Source organism: Salmo trutta, chromosome 24 (genome assembly GCF_901001165.1).
Source record: "Salmo trutta chromosome 24, fSalTru1.1, whole genome shotgun sequence".
In the NCBI taxonomy this organism is placed as follows: Eukaryota; Metazoa; Chordata; class Actinopteri; order Salmoniformes; family Salmonidae; genus Salmo; species Salmo trutta.
Genome location: NC_042980.1, coordinates 26,648,506 through 26,669,523, shown reverse-complemented (window position 1 = coordinate 26,669,523; position 21,018 = coordinate 26,648,506). Strand labels below are relative to the sequence as shown.

The 21,018-nt window shown below is 41.7% G+C and overlaps 1 protein-coding gene across 3 annotated transcripts in view; it reads left to right on the top strand.

The window, feature by feature from the left end:
- Positions 1 to 21,018, top strand: part of LOC115161000 (zinc finger protein 385B) — a 176,863-nt gene that overhangs the window by 103,061 nt on the left and 52,784 nt on the right. The window lies entirely within an intron of this gene.

Below are 21,018 nucleotides of genomic sequence, written 5' to 3'. Positions count from 1 at the left end.
GTAGTTTTTTCCCCAATTATATGTTGTTTAGCTCAGTGGGCTAACCTGATCTTGAAACCCACAGACAACCGGGTTCCAATAATAGTTCAGTCACATGAGCACATTTAGTTATGTTATTAACTGACAATTATCTGATTATTTATCCATACATTCATACATTCCATGCCCTTTTTCAGTCATGTTCACATTAGAGATGTTATCATAGAGACCGGAGGGAAGTTGAGAGATTGAGTGGTGCCATTTTTATTTTCTTGTCTCTGTTGCAACAACAACAACACATGGTAGTCTGACATATTGCAGTTCTCTTCAATAGTTCAGGGGAATATCCCCATTCCGCAGGAAACCATAGCAATGCATCATGTTCTCTTTTTGCATTCACATTCCGATAGTGATCTATTAGCGGCTGCTAGTGGTAGCTCACCTCTTAGTGTCTTAGCACTAGTAGAGTTCACAGGTGCACAGAAAACATAATGGATTATTGAATGGCTCTGGCTGCTGGTCTCACAGTCATTGTCCTTCCAGAAGGCCCATAACAACAGAGAAATCATCTCTGTGACTTCTTGGAAGAAAGCCCTGCTGTTGTTAACGTTGGGAATGGGTTCTGATTCCATTCCAGAATGTTTTGCAAACATTTAAACATTCGTGTTTTGGCTCAGGTACTATACACCCTGGAGTGGAGTACTCCACCACCTCCTCCTCCTCCTCCTCTGCCTCCTCCTCCTCTCTCCCACACCAAATGCAGCAGGATTGAGTCACAACCCTTGTGAGTCACTCTACACACAGATATAGAAACAAAGATAGATTGGCCACCCACTCAGAGAGTGTGGTGAAAACAGAATAGGCCTAAGCATAACTGGTTGTGCAATAGGTGCTTAGTTCCCCCTACTGTCCATAGACATAGGTTGCATCCCAAATGGAACCCTATTCCCTATGTGGGCCCTTGTCATGAGTAGCGCACTATTTGGGAATGGGAATAGGGTGCCATTTGGGATGCAACCATAGATCCACTCAACAAATGGCAGCGTGAGACCTCAATCCACCTCAGATACAATATGTAACCTATGTCTACTCTACTCAGTACTGTATAGTACATGACAGAAATTTAGAGTAAACCTTTCTGAAGCAGTTTTTTCATGTTTAAAAAATCAAATGAAATCCAATTTGTACTATGCGGTTGTGATTCAGTCAGTGATTCTCTTGTTCCTGTGGAGCCTATGAAAAAATGCACTAGTTTATCTTTAAAGAGCTGTCCCTGTGCTTACATGTGGTTGACATTATGGACAGAAATCACAAATTGCTCTCAGACTGTAGGATTCACCATGCCTATTTTAACAGATTAAGCCAGTGTGTGTGTGTGTGTGTGTGTGTGTGTGTGTGTTTATTTTTCTTCACACTGCCAGCACTAGGGCAGAGAAACACACACACACACACGCACACACACACACACACACACACACACACACACACACACACACACACACACACACACACACACACACACACACACACACACACACAGAGAGAGAGAGAGAGCTCTCCTCATGTTGTGGTGCAATATAAGGCCATTAATTTATTTTGATCTGTAATTAAATTGTCCCTGTTCATCAGGTGATTTTCTTTAGAGAGTAAAAAAACTATGTTTGCAAATAAATTGAGTTCAAAAGCACAAAGATCCAACTTGTTTTACCTACCTCAGAGCACGAGGTATACTGCCATGACTGGCTGACTTTCCCAAATCTGCATTTAAATTGAATTGGGTTGTTATTAGATTTTCTTCCTGAAATGTTTGGTGCATGGCTGAACATGAATCAATGGTTGTGTCCCAAATGGCACCCATAGGGCTCTGGTCAAAGTAGTGAACTACATAGGAAATACGGTGCCATTTGGGATGCATAACTACTATGTCTGTCCTCTAGTCTGTCATAATAAATAGTTGGAACATTTCATAACCTTGTAATAATCACAGAGGTGCCCATAGAGGAGTGTCTAATATCTCGTTAGCCGGTTGGGAGGGGCAGGAATGGACAGCTGAAGTCTGAGTTCCAAAATGACACCCTATTCACTATGTAGTGCACTACTTTTGACCAGGGCCATTGCAGATCCAGCCAATGTCTTTTGTTACAGACCCAGACAGGGTGAGAATGTGCTGAGCATTATGTTCTTTATTTATGTGGATTAACTAAACTGTACTGTAACCTAAACCCTGATAATCTTTTAGCTATTTTAACCAGCATCCAAATTCACTCACACCATTTAATTATAGTCATTATGTTCTGTTCTGTAGATCAACTACAGTATGTTAAAATGTTAAACCAAATACTATATCATAAATACATAATTCAACTTTTTGTATTGGGTGTAAAGAAGAAGGTGGACATATTTAAAGTGTGAAATCTGTCATTTTCCATGGAAATGGAAAGATCAACCAGGTCTAGAATAGCACTGAATTAACTATTTATATTCTGTAACTCTAAATCTATTCCATGATAGAATAATCTAATATTAATGACAAAAAAATATGAGAATTCACAACTACCTTTTTATTATCTCTTAGGTGCATTCCAAATGGCACCCTATTCCCTACTGTACATAGTACACTGGTTTTGACCAGGGCTCATAGGGCTCGGATCAAAAGTAGTGCACTATATAGGTAATAGGGTGCCATTCGAGTGGGTAAATATCCTAACCAGAAGCCATGGATTACAGGCAACATCTGCACTGGGCTAAAGGCTAGAGCTGCCGCTTTCAAGGGGCCTAATACTAAACCGAACGTTTATAGCAAATCCCGCTACGACCTCCGACAAGCCATCAAACAGGCAAAGCATCACTACAGGACTAAGATCGAATCCTACTATGCCAACTCTGTTGCTCGTAGGATGTGGCAGGGCTTGCAAACTATCACAGATTACAAAGGAAACCCGAGGTAGCTAGCTGCCCAGTGAAACGAGCGTACCAGACGAGCTAAATGCCTTCTGTTCTCACTTCGAGGCAAGCAAAGAGTACAGTCATGAAGAGGGAATGACAATGCCTCTTCCCCCTCAGGAGGCTGAAAAGATTTGGCATGGGCTCTCAGATCCTCAAAAGGTTCTACAGCTGCACCACTGACAGCATCTTGACTGGCTGCATCACCGCTTGGTATGGCAACTGCTTGGCATTCGACAGCAAGGCGCTTCAGTGCATTTGGCCAAGTGCATCACTGAGGTCGAGCTCCCTGCCATCCAGGACCTCTATACCAGGTGGTGTCAGAAGAAGGCCCAAAAATTGTCAAAGACTCCAGCCACCCAAGTCATAGACTGTTCTTTCTGCTACCGCAGAAAGTTCCCCAAACTTGAAACTCACGCGCTGCTTATGTATGCCAGTTAGGCTCTACACCCCTTGTAAAGCGGATTAATGTGCTTAATTGTGCGATTTTTTTGCCCACTTTAGTTGTGATACAACACTTATCAAAACATATAGGCCTATGGGCTAGGCTACATGAGGTGTGCGACTATGATTAGAAAAAGTCACGAAAAAGGCATTGTTTCTTGGCTTAAGCTGGGCATCATTCACAATTAATATTGTCACCCATCAGACTATTCTTGATTTAATCTTGTCTTTACATATATTAAATCATATATGTGTGAAATTCCTTTTGATTTAGAATGGACCATTATCATGCATCTGTTTCGAAACATGTCAGGGGAAAAAAACATGTAATCTATGCACTTAAATAGCGAATGGAGGACACTTTTCCTGTGGTTAATTTTCATGCCAGCCAGGTAGGCTATACTCCTGCTGTAAAGATAAGTAATGTGCTTAATATTTGCTTAATATTAGGAAAGTTGAGAAATAAATATAGTAGATGTATCCTATAGAAAGCTGATGGGATCCTCCTCTTTTTAATAGAGGCCATCACTCTGTTTTCTCACGCAATTGCACAGCCTATAGAAATGTTGCGCAACATGAGCTTATGGGCTCTCATGAAGTGTTTGATTAGATTTTCAATCACATTTGCATTGATGTCAGAGTGATTAGAGTGACAATAGAGTACTGAGTACCAGGCAGTTAGCAAATTTAGTAGGCTACTAATGACCAGCAGCAGCATCAGAGCTTGAAGAAGCCTAATTACGGCAACTCAACGGTAACCAAAATGTGACGGTCTTTATGACTTGTGACTTGTCTTTATGACTTGTGGCTGTTGCGATAATACGGTCACCGCAACAGCCCTACCTCTGATCACACGCAAACAGTTTGTTGTATTCCTTCTCGCATCTACGCATTCCCTTCCTCTCACCTTTACTTTTCACTTGTGGATTTTAATGCACAACACATCAGCTGTCTGTGACCAGGCGAAACATTTCCAAGCTAAACCTTCATATCATAACCACTACTCCCAGCCTACATCGTTTTCACCATATTAGTTAAAGTAACGTCATAGTCAACATAGCTAATTGAACTAATGCGTTAGTAAACCAGCTACAATCATGCAGTATAGTGTATAGTCAGTAAGCAGTTTAGCAGTTACACCGGCGGGCCCAAATTAGTCAAACCAAAAGCTTACCTTGACTTGGAAGAGTTCCAGTGTTGAATAGTCATAGGCAGCTAGCTAACATAGCAGCCCTCTGTTTGAGCCGGGTGTTTGAGAAGGCTAAACTAGCTAGCTGTATTTGCTACCTAAGTACAGTTAGGTATCTCTCTCTCTCCCTCTCTCTTGCTCCTCCTTAATTTTTTTTAAATGAGTTTGTTCAAAAATGTTAATCTATTGTCTTTCTCTCTCATTGAGTCAACTATTCATCACATGTTATGCACTGCAGTGCTAGCTAACTGAAAGCTTATGCTTTCAGTAGTAGATTCATTCTCTGGTCTTTTGATTGGGTGGACAACATGCTAGTTCATGCTGCAAGAGCTCTGATAGGTTGGAGGATGTCCTCCAGAGGTTGTCATAATTACTGTGTAAGTCTATGGTAGGGAGTGAGAACCATGAGCCTCCTAGGTTTATTATTGAAGTCAGTGTACCCAGAGGAGGATGGAAGCTATCTGTCCTCCAGCTACACCATGGTGCTACACTACAGAGTGCTGTTGAGGCTACTGTACCATTGCAAAACAGTGTGTTTTAATCAATTATTTGGTAACGTGACTATATTTAGTATAGGATATTTTTTTATGTTTCACTATTTTTATGAAATTCACTGAGGAGTATGGTCCTGTCCTTCGTCCTCTGAGGAACCTCCACTGGTACCCACACACATACACACACTCAAAGCCAAAGCAATGACGTCTCCGAAATGGTTCTGCTCAGTCCTTAACCTGTAGATGTTAATCATGTTGGAATAGCCACAAGCATCAATAGTTGCCCTGATCCACATCTAAGAGGTGTCATCATTAAGTGGTCAATGTCTAGGGCTGTGGAGGGACTCGATGGTAAAGCCTCGAAAGAACACCTTTCACGGCACAAAAACGTTTTTCTTTTCCCACTGAAAGAACACTCGATGGAACAGAGAATGAGAAGCATTTGGCTTTTTTACCACCATTGCAAGCCAGGGTGAGATTGAGCCAACCAAGAAGATTATTGATAGGTAATGTCCCTTTGCCCATAAAATTCCCATTACACACAACTGGTCCATAGGTTGTGCTTCCAATATAGTGAATTAGATTGTGATTCAATCTCACTTGGTTGGCAAAGACATTTTATTAGACAGATCATTTTCCCCATTGAGAAACAAACCCTCATGTCTTGGCCCTCGGCCTTGGCCCCCATCTATGTCACCATCTGTGTGGGACTGTGTCACACATATACATGTTTTGCCCCTGGAGCCCTGACAACAGCCAAACTCACTATAAAACACATTAACTGTTTATAAAAGGAATAGATGCCTGGGTCGACAGCCTTCCAATAATAGCTGTGTGTAGCTGTGTCCTGTGTCCTGAGTAAAATAAAGTTGCCCCAAGACACTGATTTAAGGTCAGATTTGGTTTTCTACTCTAATGGTTAAGGTTAGGATTTGGGGAGGGCAAGCTGATTCTAGATCAGTGCCTAGTCAAAACTTCTATCCTAAGATGTGCTGGCCATGAACCTTAGCTAACAGTGTAATACACGAGGACTGTAGTCCTATGATTTTATTTTCCCTCCTTAGTGATATGATTTCACTGGCCGTGGAAAAACAACTGAAGGTTGAAAATGAATATGATATGCCTAACGGCTTGCAACCACAAAGGCACATTTCCCTTCTCGCAATAGGATGAGATTAGATTCCTATTTATCTTCTCCTATTACTATGATAATGCTATTCTTGTTTAGAACAATTATAAGCTTAATTTTTTGGCCATAACATAAAAGTATTTTCATTTTGTACTTATTTATATCTATATTTCAAATGGATCTGTGTAGTATTTTCTTGATATCAAATGCAACAGAGGGTCTCATTGTTGAAGCCTAATTGAACATCTCCAGTCTGCATAATGTATAATGATAAATAACCATTAATGTTTCCATCTTGTCTTTAATATGCCAGAGTCACAGAGAATATGTGCTCCCAGCCTTGATAAGGAGGGTGGAGAGGATATGGGGTTGGGTAGCCTTTCGGGAAAAGAGCAATTTCACAACACGCTCCATTTTATTTGGCATTGTCAACTGTAATCAGAGTGGAGTGGAGGAGAGCAGGGAGGGAGGAAATGATGGCTAGTTTGTGAGGTGTGCCGAAAGCGCCCATAATGCACCACAGGAGGGTCAAACCCATCACTCCATCAGAGCAGAAAATGTCACAACTGTCATCTCTCAACCATCATGTCGTTTTTTCCTACTTGGAAGCTTTATTGAGATAGTATTAGAAACAGATGGAGACAGATGAGATCAGAGCTTTGAGTGTTACAACTCAAACACGTAACAAGTCTACAAACTCCAAGTACCATAATACAACAGGTATACATAACACAAGGGGGATTTGCAAGGCAAGGCAATGCAATGCAATGAAAGACAGGATAGTGGGGTTGCTCTGAGACTCCCTCCTCCCTCCCAGGACCCAGACAAGAAGATGAAACAGACATGAAGCTTGGGTCAGGCTGATTTAAATACTGTATCTAACTCTCTTTCTGACTCGGACTGACTCCAGTTCTCTCTCCCTCTCTCTCTGACTCTCTCTCTATCTCTCAATTTCAATTTAAGGGCATTGCCAAAGCATGTGAAATAGATAATAAACAGAAGTGGAATAAACAATAAAAAATGTACAGTAAACATTACACTCACAAAGTTCCAAAATAATAAAGATATTTCAAATGTCATATTATGTCTATATACAGTGTTGTATTGATGGCCAAATAGTTAAAGTACAAAAGGTAAAATAAATAAACAGAAATATACGTTGTATTTACAATGGTGTTTGTTCTTCAGTGGTTGCCCTTTTCTTGTGGCAACAGGTAACACATTACTGCTGTGATGGCACACTGTGGTATTTCACCCAATAGATATGGGAGTTTATCAAAATTGTATTTGTTTTTTGAATTCTTTGTGGGTCTGTGTAATCTAAGGGAAATATGTGTCTCTAATATGGTCATACATTTGGCAGGAGGTTAGGAAGTGCAGCACAGTTTCCACCTCATTTTGTGGGCAGTGTGCACATATCCTGTCTTCTGTTGAGAGCCAGGTCTGCCTTCGGAGGCCCTTCTCAATAGCAAGGCTATGATCACTGAGTCTGTACATAGTCAAAGCTTTCCTTAATTTTGGGTCAGTCACAGTGGTCAGGTATTCGGCCAAATAGCATTCTAGTTTGCTCTGTTGTTTTTGTAAATTCTTTCCAATGTGTCAAGTAATTATCTTTTTGTTTTCTCATGATTTGGTTTGGTTTAATTGTGTTGCTGTCCTGTGGCTCTGTGGGATCTGTTTGTGTTTATGAACAGAGCCCCAGGACTAGTTTAGGCGGCTCTTCTCCAGGTTCATTTCTCTGTAGGTGATGGCTTTGTTATGGAAGGTTGTTGAAGCCCTTCCCCTTTTAGATGGTTGTAGAATTTAACGGCTCTTTTCTGGATTTTGATAATTAGCGGGTATCGGCCTAATTCTGCTCGGCATGCATTATTTGGTGTTTTACATTGTACACAGAGGATATTTTTGCAGAATTTTGCATGCATTCTCAATTTGGTGTTTGTCCCATTTTGTGAATTCTTGGTTGGTGAGCGGACCCCAGACCTCACAACCATGAAAGGCAATACGTTCTGTTAAACTAATTAAAGTATTTTTAGCCAGATCCTAATTGGTATGTCAAATTTTATGTTCCTTTTGATGGCATAGAAAGCCCTTCTTACCTTGTCTCTCAGATTGTTCATAGCTTTGTGGAAGTTACCTGTGGCGCTGATGTTTAGTTAAGTATATTTTTTTGGTGTGCTCTAGGGCAACGGTGTCTAGATGGAATTTGTATTTGTGGTCCTAGCAACTGGACCTTTTTTGGAACACCATTATTTTGGTCTTACTGAGATTTACTGTCAGGGCCCAGGTCTGACAGAATCTGTGCAGAAGTTCTAAGTGCTCCTTGATTGGAGACAGAAGCACCAGATCATCAGCAAACAGTAGACATTTGACTTCAGATTCTAGTAGGGTGAGGCCGGGTGCTGCAGACTGTTCTAGTGCCCTCGCCAATTCATTGATATATATGTTGAAGAGGTTGGGGCTTAAGCTGCATCTCTGTCTCACCCCCCGGGCCTGTGAAAAGAAATGTGTTTTTTTTGCCAATTTTAACCGCACACTTGATGTTTGTGTACATGAATTTTATAATGTCGTATTTTTTTCCCCCAACACCACTTTCCATCAATTTGTATAGTAGGCCCTCATACCAAATTGAGTCTAAAGATTTTTTGAAACCAACAAAGCATGTGAAGACTTGCCTTTGTCTTGTTTTGTTTGTCAGTTAGGGTTTTCAGGGTGAATATGTGGTCTGTCATAATGTAGTTTGGTAAAAAGCCAATTTGACTTTTGCTCACTACATTGCTTTCACTGAGGAAATGTAGGAGTCAGCTGTTAATCATAATGCAGAGGTTTTGTGGATTGGAGTGATCAGTCCTTGGTTCCAAATATTGGGGAATATGCCAGAGGATGATGTTAAAGAGTTTATGTATAGCCAATTTTAATTTGTGGTCTGTATATTTTATAATGTAATTTAGGATACCATCAACCCCACAGGCCTTTTTGGGTTGGAGGGTTTGTATTTTGTCCTGTAGTTCATTCAATCAATCAAATGTATTTATAAATCCCTTCTTACATCAGCTGATGTCACAAAGTGCTATACAGAAACCCAGCCTAAAACCCCAAACAGCAAGCAATGCAGGTGTAGAAGCACAGTGGCTAGGAAAAACTCCCTAGAAAGGCCAAAACCTAGGAAGAAACCTAGAGAGGAACCAGGCTATGAGGGGTGGCCAGTCCTCCTCTGGCTGTGCCGGGTGGAGATTATAACAGAACATGGCCAAGATGTTCAAATGTTCATAAATGACCAGCATGGCCAAATAATAATAATCACAGTGGTTGTCGAGGGTGCAACAGGTCAGCACCTCAGGAGTAAATGTCAGTTGGCTTTTCATAGCCGATCATTCAGAGTATCTCTACCGCTTCTGCTGTCTCTAGAGAGTTGAAAACAGCAGGTCTGGGACAGTTAGCACGTCCGGTGAACAGGTCAGGGTTCCATAGCCTCAGGCAGAAGAGTTGAAACTGGAGCAGCAACACGGCCAGGTGGACTGGGGACAGCAAGGAGTCATCAGGCCAGGTAGTTCATTCAATGTAATTGGAGAATCCAGTGGCTTCTTGTAGTCTTTAATAGTTGATTCTAACATTTGTATTTGATCATGTATATGTTTTTTCTGTTTGTTCTTTGTTCTATGTTATAGAGCCAAAAAGATTGTAGAAGTGGTTTATCCATACATCTCCATTTTGGATAGATAACTCTTTGTGTTGTTGTTTGTTTAGTGTATTCCATATTTCCCAGAAGTGGTTAGATTCTATGGATTCTTCATTTACATTGAGCTGATTTCTGACGTGCTGTTCCTTCTATTTCCGTAGTGTATTTCTGTATTGTTTTAGTGGTTCACCATAGTGAAGGCGTAGGCTCATGTTTTCTGGGTCTCTATGTTTTTGGTTGGATAAGTTTCTCCATTTCTTTCTTATGTTTTTGCATTCTTCATCAAACCATTTGCACATTTTTTACATTTATTTAGGTTGTATGCTTTACATTTTTAGATTTGATAGGGAAGCTGAAAGGTCAACTGTTTAGATTTTCTACTGCTAAGTTTACACCTTCGCTATTACAGTGAAACATTTTGTCCAGGAAATTGTCTAGAAGGGATTGAATTTGTTGTTGACTAATATTTTTTTGATTGATATCCACACTACTTTCCTTCCATCTATAGCATTTCTTAATATTATTCAGTTCCTTTCACTTTGATGCCTCATGATTGAGCATAGCTCTGTTCAAGTAGAGTGTGATTTTGCTGTGATCTGATAGGGGTGTCAGTGGACTGACTGTGAACACTCTAAGAGACTCTGGGTTGAGGTCAGTGATAAAGTAGTCTATAGTACTACTGCCAAGAGATGAGCTATAGGTGTACTTAACATAGGAGTCCCCTCGAAGCCTACCATTGACTATGTACATTCCCAGTGTCCGACAGAGCTACAGGAGTTGTGACCCATTTGTGTTGGTTATGTTGTCGTAGCTGTGTCAAGGGGGGCATATCGGGAAGGGAATGCTGTCACCTCCAGGTAGGTGTTTGTCCCCCTGTGTGCTGAGGGTGTCAGGTTCTTGTCCAGTTATGGCATTTAGGTCGCCACAGACTAGTACATGTCCCAGGGCCTGGAAATTGTTGATCTCCTTCCTCTAGCGGGGAGAAGCTGTCATCGTTAAAGTATGGGGATTCTAATAGGGATATATAGGTAGCACACATGAGGACATTTTTCTCTGTTGTGATAATTTTCTTATTATTTCTTGCCACATGTAAAATGTTTCTTTTTTGTCAAATTTAAGAGAGTGTGTTAGGTGTGCTCTATACCAAATTAGCAGTTGTGCTGGTCTGTTTTGTGGGTTTGTTCTGTCTAGATTGTGTGTACTAGCTTTCTGAGCTCCACCATGTCTCTCTCCAGCTCTGTGAATGTATCTCTCTCAATGATGGAGGAGCAGTGCAGTTGTGGACCTGGGTGTGTTCAGTGCTGGGGGGGTGACTGTCCTTGTCTGCAGAACAGTTTGAAGAGGTGTGATCAGACTCACTCAGGATGGGGGAGTCATCACAGAGAGACAGCTTTTCCTGCTGTGCTCTCTCTTTGATCCCGTAAAAGTTCTGCTGGAACTGCATGAGGATGCCCTGCACCATTACTGTCCCAGTCTTGTACACGTTGACAGAGGTTGTTTCAATTTCCTAAATGTCTAGTATTCTGAGTTTCCACCCTGGGCCAATACCCTCTCTCTTGATATAGGAGTAGTGTGCTCTTATAGGACTGTGCCATGAAAGGGGATGGTCTGTGTGGAAAATGAAGTTGCTTACGTTCCCCTCTTTGTAGCATTCAGCAAATAGTGTCTCTGGATTGTCCTTGTGGATATTTTTTAGTACTTATTTCGTGCAGTGTTATTTTTAATATATACAGAGTACTGTATTGTAATGATAGGGATAAGGGATAAGCCATGGGGGCTTCAAATGCCTCTGCATTTGGGTGAGGGGTGCTGTGAAACTCTGCTGCCATTGTTAGGCTCAAGAATTTTCACACTTCACACTTCAGTGCTAATTGAAGTTGCAGCGAGGTCAGTTCTGTCCTAGCAGCTTGGTAGCTTAGTAGCCTTATTTATTAAGATTTATATAACAAAATTACCTAGAGATTGTCTTTTACTTTTTAGCTCCAGAAGTAGGTTCAGACTGAACAATACTCAGTCAGTTTTGTGTTGGATGGTATTTCCAGGTTCCGCTGTGTTTCTTCTGCAGGTTTTGGTTTGTTAGATGTTTTTTCTTGATAGTCCTTGGTAGTAATAGTCCATTCAAGTAATTTAGTCCAAAATCAAGGTTTTAGGTATGGAATTTTGATTTGTATTGAAGGTTGTGATGTTGAGTTTAGTATCCTGAATAAGTCCTTGCAAAAAAAATTCAAGTTTATATACATTTATCCAACTGTAATTCTATCTTTTTGCAGAAGAACTCAGGAGCCCATGAGCTCACTACCTCTCTCTCTCTGCGTCTCTCTCACTCTCATTCTCTCTTTCTCTTTCTCTCTCTCTCTCTTTCTTTCCAACTTTCTCTCTCTCTTTCTCTCTCTCTCGCTCTCTCTCTCTCTCTCTCTCTCTCTTTCTCACTCTCACTGTCTCTCTCTCCCTCTCTCTCTTTCTTTCCAACTTTCTCTCTCTCTCTTTCTATCTCTCTCTTTCTCTCTCTCTATCAATCTCTCTTTCTCTCTCTTTCTATCGCTCTCTATCTCGCTCTCTGGCTATCCCTTTCTCTGACTAGACTCTTTGAGTCTGGCTGTTTGAGAAAGCAGCATCAGACTTAAAGATTAAATGAGCCATTAAGGATCTCTGCAGTGGACCTCTGAAGTCTTTCCATAAGGCATCATAACACTAACAGCAGGAGGGGGATCCTCCTAACTTATTTTTTACATAAGCATATTAGTACTGCAGTGGGCTAAATCAGGGTCACACAGAGTGTTTCTTAGTAGACTTAAATAAATCTACTTTGAAACAAAAGTATACACCTCACACACATGGTTATGGGCTTACATATCAGATATAGAGTTGAAATGTATTCAATTCTGAGTTTACATCCCAATATTACACTTTTAATACATCACAGATAACTGAAATATAACAAAACTGTTTATCATTGAAACACCGTTTTAAAAAAAAATCATGTTTATTAATTATGAAATTATGAACAATTTGACATTCCACCCATGAGACAACTAGGTCATTTGACAGCTGAACATAGTGTTCTCTGAAAATACAGGCTGTGACCAAAATGGCACTGCATTCCCTATATAGTGCCCTACTTTTAACCAGAGGGCTCTGGTCAAAAGTAATGCACCAAATAGGGAATAGGATGCCATTTGATATGCAACCACAATCAAATCAAATCAAATTTATTTATAGAGCCCTTCTTACATCAGCTGATATATCAAAGTGCTGTACAGAAACCCAGCCTAAAACCCCAAACAGCAAGCAATGCAGGTGTAGAAGCACGTGGCTAGAAAAAACTCCCTAGAAAGGCCAAAACCTAGGAACAAACCTAGAGAGGAACCAGGCTATGAGGGGTGGCCAGTCCTCTTCTGGCTGTGCCGGGTGGAGATTATAACAGAACATGGCCAAGATGTTCAAATGTTCATAAATGACCAGCATGGTCAAATAATAGTAATCACAGTGAACAGGTCAGGGTTCCATAGCCGCAGGCAGAACAGTTGAAACTGGAGCAGCAGCACGGCCAGGTGGACTGGGGACAACAAGGAGTCATCATGCCAGGTAGTCCTGAGGCATGGTCCTAGGGCTCAGGTCCTCCGAGAGAGAGAGAGAAAGAAAGAAAGAAAGAAAGAAAGAAAGAAAGAAAGAAAGAAAGAAAGAGAGAATTAGAGAGAGCATACTTAAATTCACACAGGACACCAGATAAGACAGGAGAAATACTCCAGATATAACAGACTGACCCTAGCCCCCGACACATAAACTACTGCAGCATAAATACTGGAGGCTGAGACAGGAGGGGTCAGGAGACACTGGGGCCCCATCCGATGATACCCCCGGACAGGGCCAAACAGGCAGGATATAACCCCACCCACTTTGCCAAAGCACAGCCTCCACACCACTAGAGGGATAACTTCAACCACCAACTTACCATCCTGAGACAAGGCCGAGTATAGCCCACAAAGATCTCCGCCTCGGCACAACCCAAGGGGGGGCGCCAACCCAGACAGGAAGACCACGTCAGTGACTCAACCCACTCAAGTGACGCACCCCTCCTATGTATGGCATGGAAGAGCACCAGTAAGCCAGTGACTCGGCCCCTGCAATAGGGTTAGAGGCAGAGAATCCCAGTGGAGAGAGGGGAACCGGCTAGGCAGAGATAGCAAGGGCGGTTCGTTGCTCCAGTGCTTTTCCGTTCACCTTCACACTCCTGGGCCAGACTACACTCAATCATAGGACCTACTGAAGAGATGAGTCTTCAATAAAGACTTAAAGGTTGAGACCGAGTCTGCGTCTCTCACATGGGTAGGCAGACCATTCCATAAAAATGGAGCTCTATAGGAGAAAGCCCTGCCTCCAGCTGTTTGCTTAGAAATTCTAGGGACAATTAGGAGGCCTGCGTCTTGTGACCGTAGCGTACGTCTAGGTATGTACGGCAGGACCAAATCGGAAAGATAGGTAGGCGCAAGCCCATGTAATGCCTTGTAGGTGAGCAGTAAAACCTTGAAATCAGCCCTTGCCTTAACAGGAAGCCAGTGTAGGGAGGCTAGCACTGGAGTAATATGATCACATTTTGGGGTTTTAGTCAGGATTCTAGCAGCCGTATTTAGCACTAACTGAAGTTTATTTAGTGCTTTATCCGGGTAGCCGGAAAGTAGAGCATTGCAGTAGTCTAACCTAGAAGTAACAAAAGCATGGATACATTTTTCTGCATCAATTTTGGACAGAATATTTCTGATCTTTGCAATGTTACGCAGATGGAAAAAAGCTGTCCTTGAAACTATCTTGATATGTTCGTCAAAAGAGAGATCAGGGTCCAGGGTAACGCCGGGGTCCTTCACAGTTTTATTTGAGACGACTGTACAACCATCAAGATTAATTACAGTCAAGGTAAAATACAGGTAAAATATACACTGGTAGGCTGGATGTTGATCAAACAGACTTACGCCACCTGTGTTGGAGAGGGAGCAAAGTTTGAAGTTTTGAACGCTCTCGATCTCAGACTGAACACCTCAAGGAATTAGCATCTCATGGCGCTGCACTCTAGTGAGATTTTCTCACTAGAATGAAATGAGTTTTTCACAGCATCTGACAGCATTCAGACAAGCATCTGCTCTTGTGTTCTACGTCAGTACAGTCATCGATGCCAAGCATAAAGTACCAGTCAAAGGTTTGGACACACCTACTCATTCAAGGGTCTCTCTTTATTTTTACTATTATTGTAGAATAATAGTGAAGACATCAAAACTATGAAATAACACATATGGAATCATGTGGTAACCCAAAAAATGTGGTCTGATGTGTTATATTCTCCTACATTAATTTCACATTTCCACCAACTTCAAAGTGTTTCCTTTCAAATGATATCAAGAATATGCATATCCTTGCTTCAGGTTCTGAACTACAGGCAGTTAGATTTGGGTATGTCATTTTAGGCGAAAATTTTAAACAAATAAACAAATAAACAAATGTATTTAAAATGTGAAATTCTTCGATGTAGCCACCCCTTGCCTTGATGACAGCTTTGCACACGCTTGGAATTCTCTCAACCAGCATCATAAAATTAACAGGTGTGCCTTCTTAAAAGTTAATTTGTGGAATTTCTTTCCTTCATATTGCGTTGTGCAATCAGTTGTGTTGTGACAAGGTAGGGGTGGTATACAGAAGATATCCCTATTTGGTAAAAGACCAAGTGTCAGGGATTTCTTCGTCGTTTGACGATATAGTGAAATCATCATCGGAAAATGAGGACCAATATGCAGCAGAGTTGAGATAGTTCATTTTGAACTTTTAATAACTTCCAAAACGAACATACAAAATAACAAAAACGAACTCACGATTTCTAGACAGTCCTGTTAGGCTCACTCACGCTAAACAAGAAACAATCTCCCACAATTACACAGACAAACACACTCAACTAATATAGGACTTCCAATCAAAGGCAACACCACACAGCTGCCTTCAATTGGAAGTCCACCCCAATTAACCAAACATAGACATACAACTAACTAGATCAACATAGAAATACATACACAAGGAACAGTGCCCAAAAACCCCGGAATACTTAAATCAAATGCCCTTTTTAGAAAAACGCCACCCCTAACCACATAAAACAAATACCCTCTGCCACGTCCTGACCAAACTACAATACCAATTAACCCTTATACTGGCCAGGACGTGACACCAAGTCCATATTATGGCGATAACAGCTCAAATAAGCAAAGAGAAACGACAGCTATCACTTTAAGACATGAAGGTCAGTCAATGTGGAACATTTCAAGAACTTTGAAAGTTTCTTCAAATGCAGTCGCAAAAACCATCAAGTGCTATGATGAAACTGGCTCTCATGACGACCGCAACAGGAAAGGAAGACCCAGAGTTACCTCTGCTGCACAGGATAAGTTCATTAGAATTAACTGCACCTCAGATTTCAGCCCTAATAAATGCTTCACAGAGTTCAAGTAACAGACACATCTCAACGTCAACTGTTCAGAGGAGACTTCGTGAATCAGGCCTTCATGGTCGATTTGCTGCAAAGAAACCACTACTAAAGGACACCAATAATAAAAAGAGACTTGCTTGGGCCAAGAAACACTAGCAATGGACATTAGATCGGTGGGAATCTGTCCTTTGGTCTGATGAGTCCAAATTTGAGATTTGGGGTTCCAACCGCCGTGTCTTTGTGAGCCGCTAAGTAGGTGAACGGATGATATCCACATGTGTGGTTCCCACTGTGAAGCATGGAGGAGGAGGAGTGATGGTATGGGGGTGATTTGCTGGTGACACTGTCAGTGATTTATTTAGAATTCAAGGCACACTTAACCAGCATGGCTACCACAGCATTCTGCAGTGATACGCCGTACCATATAGTATGCGCATAGTGAGACTAACATTTGTTTTTCAACAGGACAATGACCCCACACACCTCCAGGCTGTGTAAGGGGTATTTGACCAAGAAGGAGAGTGATGGAGTGTTGCATCAGATGACCTAGCCTCCACAATCACCCGACCTCAACCCAATTGAGATGGTTTGGGATGAGTTGGACCGCATTGTGAAGGAAAAGCAGCCAACAAGTGCTCAGCATATGTGGGAACTCCTTCAAGACTGTTGGAAAAGCATTCCAGGTGAAGCTGGTTGAGAGAATACCAAGAGTGTGCAAAGCTGTCATCAAGGCAAAGGATGGCTACTTTGAAGAACATTTTTCAAAAAGGAGAACAAAATCAAGCTATTGCTTCAAATACATACTCCCGAGTGTCACAGTGGTCTAAGGCACTGCATCTCAGTGCAAGAGGTGTCACTACAGTCCCTGGTTCAAATCCAGGCTGTATCACATCCAGCCGTGATTGGAAGTCCCATAGGGCGGCGCACAATTGGCCCAGCGTTGTCTGGGTTTGGCTGGGGTGGTGTGCCATTGTAAATAAGAATTTGTTCTTAACTGACTTGCCTAGTTAAATAAAGGTTAAATAAAAAATGTAAAAAATACTTAATCATACTGTGTACAACGCCAAGAGAGTATAACATTTCTATCTACGGTATCTGTGTTAGTAGCTGACACAGCAGGGAAACTCTTCCAGCTAATTTCATAGAAATTAGATCATCCATCAAGAGACATTGTGATTTAATAAAGCTATGCAGGAGATCACTGTGATGAAACCAATGTTTAACATGGAGATACAGATCTACTGAGGGTCTTGACTTTATATTGTACAGTATATAGAGATGTAATGTAATACTGCAATCTATACTAGAAAAGATAAACTGTCTTGTGATCATGTTGTCATAGAAGACAGATGGTTAGAACCTCTTTGTAGATATTTCCAGTATTGACAGGAATGAAATTGTTTGGAATTTAGTTTGTAATTGGATTTGTATGTGTCTGCTGTCAATGTGTCGGCTGTCAATTCATTATAACTGCATGAGCACGAGAACAGACATCTTACATTGGCAACCGACCCCCAACATTATGAAAGAAAAAACGTATAATATCATGTGTAATCATATCATCCCAAGACCAAGAAACCAATAAACATTAGCATCACACAATCAGTAACTCATGCTTTGCTCATGTGATGTAAAAGTAAATAATCTCAAACGTTTTGTCCAGACTGGCTTGTCCAACTTCATGCCATAGGCTTCTCATTGTCAAAATGAAACCTCTTCAATACGGCCTTCTACACTATGGCACACACACTTGTTATGTCCTTAAATCATTGATGTCCACACATTCTGTAGTTTACTTCACTTGAATCCAATACCACAACACATAAAAAAGATTGGGTAGAATACAATGTCTGATGCCATGAAACAGTAAAGGATGAAATCCCTTTTCCCAGGAAGAAATTATATAAACACGGTTGATTTTCAGTGTTAAAATTCATGGGTTTGTTTTATTACTATTTATTATTATTTATTGCATCAGTCTGAACTTGTACAGATACCCATCTAAATGACAATGAAAATGTGTATCTTTGGAAGCGAAAACTGATTTTTTAATCTGTGCTGCTTACTCAAACATGGTTATTTTGTTAACCCATAATAAAGACTTTGATGAGAAACACATGCGAGACCTTTGAAACAGGCACCCCAGTTCATTGCAGTGATGTTTTTGGAGCTAACGTTTACAAAGCCGTACCAGCAACAACAAAGCAACAAAAGAACATGGCACTGAGTCAATAACACTTGTTGATTTCTTTCTTATGAGAACAAACACAATTATGTCGTTATGAACCTTTTATAGATCTGAAAACACAATGTAATAGATATACAGTGCCTTCGGAAAGTATTCAGACCACTTGACTTTTTCCACATTTTCTTACGTTCCAGCTTTATTCTAAAATTGATTCAATTGTTTTTTTCCCCTCATCAATCTACACACAATACGCGTGATCAAAATAATCTTGAAGCGTGGATTCCGATTGGTCAGACCAGCGTTGAATGGTCCTTGTCACAGATACATCCTGTTTGAGTTTCTGCCTATAGGAGGGGAGAAACAAAATGGAATTGTGGTCAGATTTGCCCGAACGGAGGGCAGAGGAGGGCCTTGTATCCATCGCGTGTTACATCTGCTCCTGCTACGCCCTTTACTTCTCATCCTGGACCTCCCTAACCTGCCACCACTCCCCTAGTGCTCTGTCTCTCCCTCTCTCTCTCTGTGCATGTGATTGTGTGAGTGGAGACAGGTGTGCTGGAAGCAGAGCAGATTCCCACCAGCTGCAACCTGTTCCATAATCAAGAACCCTACAAATATTCAGCCCTGCCACTTCCATGCTGCCAGATCGTAGCCTCTACTCAGTCAGTCTGCGTTTCTAGCTGTTTGTTGCTGCATAGATTTGTTATCCTGTTGTGCCTTTTTTCCCTAGCCGCACGCTGCTTTTTCTCTCCGCTACGGTCCCGTCTGCTCTCTGGTACCTGTCTCCAGTCCCTCGTCTCCTCAGTCCTGCTTCCCTGCCCTGGATCCCCGATCTACTGCTTCATTGGATTCCACTCCAGACCTGCTTACCCAGTTCCTAATCTCCTTTCCCTCAGCCTCAGTACGGATTCCCTACTACCCACCCAAGATTCCCCTGGACTGCACCCCATCTCCTCTCCCGCTTTTTAATAAATACATTGGTTACCTATCCTTGTCTAGTCGTCTGAGTCTGCATTTGGGTTCACCTACTCCGCCCCACGTAACATAGCGGAAGTTAGAGTAGCAGTGATCCAGTGTTTTGCCAGCCCGGGTACTACAATCGATATGCTGATAGAATTTAGGTAGCCTTGTTCTCAAATTTGCTTTGTTAAAATCCCCAGCTCCAATAAATGCAGCCTCAGAGTATATGGATTCCAGTTTATATAGTCCAGTGGAGTTCCTTGAGGGCCGTCGTGGTATCGGCTTGAGGGGGGATATACACGGCTGTGACAATAACCGACGAGAATTCTCTTGGGAGATAATACGGCCGGCATTTGATTGTGAGGAATTCTAGGTCAGGTGAACCGAAGGACTTGAGTTCCTGTATGTTGTTACAATTACACCATGATTCGTTAATCATGAAACATACACCCCCAACCTTCTTCTTCCTGGAGAGATATTTATTCCTGTTGGCGCAACGCACAAAGAATCCCGGTGGCTGTACCGAGTCCGACAGCATGTCCCCAGAGAGCCATGTTACTGTGAAACAGAATGTTACAATCCCGGATGTCTCTCAGGAAAGCAACCCTTGCCCTAATTTCGTCTACCTTGTCATCTAGAGACTGGACATTAGCGAGTAATATAATCTGAAGCGGTGGGTGGTGTGCACACCTCCGAAGTCTGACCAGAAGACCGCTCCGTCTACCTCTTCTGCGGCGACGTTGTTTTAGGTCAGCCTCTGGAATCAGTTCGAACAAAGGATCCACTTTGGGAAAGTCGTATTCCTGGTCATAGTGCTGGTAAGTTGGCTTCGATCTGATATCCAATAGCTCTTTCCGATTGTATGTAATAACACTTAAGATTTTCTTGACTAACAATGCAAGAAATGATACATGAAAAAACGAAATACTGCATAGTTTCCTAAGGACTAGAAGCGAGGCCACCCTCTCTGTCGGCGTCGACAGAGAAGGTAGTAGAAGCTTGAGTCTGGAGGCCAGTCCACTTCAGTCTCTGCCTGCCTGCCTGCCTGCCTCTTGCCTGCCTGCCTCCTACCTGCCTGCCTGCCCTTCATTCACACACTACAACACCCCCCTTGTGCCTCAGGCCAGGGCTAGTCATTAAAACTAGATGTAAGAACTGATGTACTGTATCTGTAACAGTGTCAACATGGTTGTTTATGTCTGTGGTAGTGAGAGAGTGAAGATGTGTGTCTAGTGTAGTAATGTGTTGAGAGCATGTCCTGTCTGTGTGGTCCTTACAAATAATTATCTTTCTTTCGATCAACCCATGTTGAATACTTGTTTGTGATTCCTGCTCTGAAGAGTGAAACATATTTTGAGTTGTTGTATTACATAAATCCAACGTATCCTAATCATATATTCCCCTTTACGGGAGAATAATCTAGGTCTATTCTATGTTCATTGTGAGGTTAACTTTGAGTTCTGTGAGGGAGCAGGATATAACTAGTCTGCTGTGTGATTTATCAGGTAAGCAGCAGAGTTTAGTTGGGAATGATGTTGTAAATTCTGAATAAA